Genomic DNA, 3,724 nt, shown 5'->3' with positions numbered 1-3,724 from the left:
ATTGGAAAAATAAGATCAGTTTAATTATAAATAAAATAAGAGAAGTGACTTTAAGGAAGAGAAGATAAAAATTACAAATACTACATGGTCTCACTTACATGTAAATATAACATGGGCATTAAAGAATACGTTACAGAGAAGGCATTCTCATTTATGAGTTTTAGGTGCATTACAAAATCAGTTCAGTATCTACGCAGCAGAAGGGCCTTTATTTATGCACTCAAGTCTAGATATTGAGTGTACACAAGGACAAAATTAATGCTATGTTGTCGTATCAGTGATTTTGGTTATATAAATAAATGTTAGCTACTCTCACACACAAGAAGTAACCATAGAGAGGACAAATATGTTAATCTACTTTACTTCAATAGCTATTCTACAATCTATATACATTTCTTTACACCACCTTACAGACTTCAAATGTACGCTGTGAAATTTATTCAAAAACTCATTTCTTGATCACTTTCTACATAAAATATATACATGTAACAATCATGTGAGAACTTTAATGTTTCCTTAAAACCCTACCACTAAATTAAAAACTTAAATACAAAAATATTTTTAAAATATGACGTGTTTCACATCTAAAATACAAAACAGTATGTCAATTCTACAGATATAAAAATGTACCAAGTTGAACAATAAAAGAAAAATTATTTGTAAACATGAACTCCCATGTCATTGCTACATTATTTACAATAGATAGGATATAGAATCATCTTTAATACTCTTCAGTGGATAAATGGAAAAAGAAGTATGCTACATATGCACTTTGGAAGACAATTCAATTTTTAAAAAGAAGGAAATTCCAGAGCCGGAGAGATAGCTCAGCGAACTAAGCGCCTGCCTGACAAGTGCAAGGACCCAGGTTCAATCCCCAGTACCATATGTTGTGTCGGCCCCAGAACCCTGGGCATGCCATGCCACCCACCAAAACCTGGCATGGTGGCATACTCCTATAATTCCAGCATTGGGGAGGCTGAAAACAGGAGGATCACTATGAGTTTGAGCTACATAGTGAGACCCTGTACCAAATACATGAATAAAGAAGGAAATCCTGTCCTTTATAACACCATGCATGACAAATACTACATGGTCTCACTTACATGTTGAATATAAAGTTGAGTTGTTGGTTTGTTTTTTTCTTTTTTTCTCCAAGTACCAGGGATTGAACTCAGGACCCTGCGCTTGCCAGACAGGTGCTTATTCTACTGAGCTATATCCCTAGCCCTAAAGTTGAGTTAATGGAAGAGCAGAATGGTGATTACCAGAGGTTGGAGGAAGTAGTTGGGGAGATGTTAGTGAAGGAGTAAAAAAAAAATCAGATAGGAGAAATTAAGATATCTGTTGTATAAGATAGAGAATAAAGTTAATAACAATGTACAGTAAGTCCCTGATTTATGAGCATTCAAGTATGAACTTTCATAGACACAAATGAACCTCGCATTGCGAATATTCATAGGTGTGAACAATTGTAGAAGTGCCTGTGCAAGTGCCTGCTGGACCTTGTCACAGTAGTGCTGCTGTGTGCTCACTGTACAGTGTGAAACTCTACAGCTCTATGGTGCTCTGTCAGAGCCAAGGTGTCCAAAACAGGAGGAAAAGCACTAACACAGTGGAGGGGGTTGTAGGAAGTGTAAAGCAACACTCGTTGCACTCTATATTTGTCCACGCGTATATGAGACTCACTTTGTCAGACTTACAAACAGATCTGACTTATGCTTGTTCTCCCAGAACAGAACTCATTGGTATGGTGGGAACTTACTGTACTATATTCTGGAAAACACAGTATCACTTAATTTGTTCCATTATTCTGAAAAAAAAAAAAAAAAAAAAAAAGCCACGTTCCTGTTAGTACTGGAAAGATAGCCATGGTCATGTGACTGTAGGAGAGATGGCTACGGTCATGTTCATCATCTGGTATAGAGTTCACAAACACAAACAAAATGTTTACAAATGCTTTCATTTTCAAATTAAATTACTAACAAAAAAAAGCATCTGTGGGCCAAGGTATTGCTATAAATCATAAGTTTTCTTACTACACAAACTTCTACGCATGTAAGATGATGCACATGACAATTAGCAAAATTTAGTCATTCCGCAATGTATATGTATTTCAGATATCAGTTGTATATATTTAGCATGTCATATACATTAAATATACACAATTATAATTTGTTAATTAAAAAAATTAAAAGTATTTAGAAGTAATATACCTTGAAAAAATAATGTAATACAAAGATGACACTGTAGTTGGTGGCGTGAGATAATTTTTTTTGTGTGTGTGGAATCAGGGTTTGAACTCAGCCCTTGTGCTTGCCAGGCAAGCACTTAATCTACTGAGCCATCTCCTTAGTCCCTGAGATAATCATTTTTTGAACAATGCTTCTTTTCTGCATCATTTTCATAATCAATTTTTCCAAGTTAAGGGACTCATGATTTTCTTTCCTTCAGACTTTACCTGCAAAATAAGGATTTAGCACGGAAAAGGATTTCAAGGACAAAAATCTAAAAAGTCTAAGACACCTTCAAGTCACATGGAAATAGGACATGCTCACGATATTAGTCTTGCCGGCTTAAAATAAGTGTCAAAACCCAGATATTTGGGTCACTCAAACAATACACGATTCCACTTTTTCTATAGCTAAATCCTCAGGACTCTTGAGTTGATTAAATTGGTGAGTTGTTCTTTCTTTGCAGTTGTAATCTGAAAATCATTTCTTAACTATATTTGTGGTGTTCTTGGTTTTAAAAAAGCATTATAATGCCAAAAAACCCCACTGATAATATGTTATCCACTGCTGCATAATGAATCTGCTCAAAATGTAGTGGCTTAAAACTACACAAAAGTTTTTTTAAAACATTATTTTATGGATTCTCTTGATCAAAACTCAAAAATCCCTTCAGCTGAGTGGTTCTGACTGGGAGTCTCTCAGGAAGCTTCCATCCAGTCGTCAGCTGGAGCTGGACTCACTGGATGGCTCTAGGGGGGCTCCACTTTCAAGTCCATGTGCTCACACAATCACCCAGTTGATCCAGGGTGCTGGCAAGAGGCCGTGGTTCCTCACCACATGGACTTTGCCACAGGGTTGGCTAAATATCTTTATAACAGAGCAGCTGGCTTTTCCCAGAGAGTGATCCTCAAAACTGAGACAGAAGTCATGATGTCTTTTATGACCTGTTCCTAGATGTTTATGCTTCATCTTCCCAAAATAAGCAAGTTAGACACACAGCTCATCCTTGTCAGTTTGGGAACACACCATACAAAAGCACTCATATCCAGATGAATGATTGTGAGCTATTTTGGAGGTGAATGTTAAAGATATGACATTTCAAAAGCTATTATAGTGAAAATTTGCCAGCTGAACAAACACGTTTTATGCTTTTATACTTAAATACATTCAAAGTAAAAAGCAAAAAAAAAAAAAAAATCAAATCAAGGAAATAAATAAATTGGAAATTTTAACCAGTGGTGAATGGTGTGAAGAAAATTTAGTAAGGTGAGGTCAGGTAGACAAGGGTAATGTTTTCTGCTATGCAGTCACGGAAGGCATCTTTGAGACAATGACGTATGAATTAAGATGTGAATGAAGTGAGGGGGTTGGCTATGCGTAGATCTGGGAAAGAGTGTGGCCAACAATAAGAAGAAAAACAAATGTCCTGCATATCTCTTCTCTGCATATGTAAGAGATATGCAGAGAAGCAAGGTAGACAAGGAGAAAAG

Source organism: Octodon degus, unplaced genomic scaffold (assembly GCF_000260255.1).
Source record: "Octodon degus isolate 3935 unplaced genomic scaffold, OctDeg1.0 scaffold00047, whole genome shotgun sequence".
In the NCBI taxonomy this organism is placed as follows: domain Eukaryota; kingdom Metazoa; phylum Chordata; class Mammalia; order Rodentia; family Octodontidae; genus Octodon; species Octodon degus.
Note: the sequence above shows the minus strand (reverse complement) of the source record.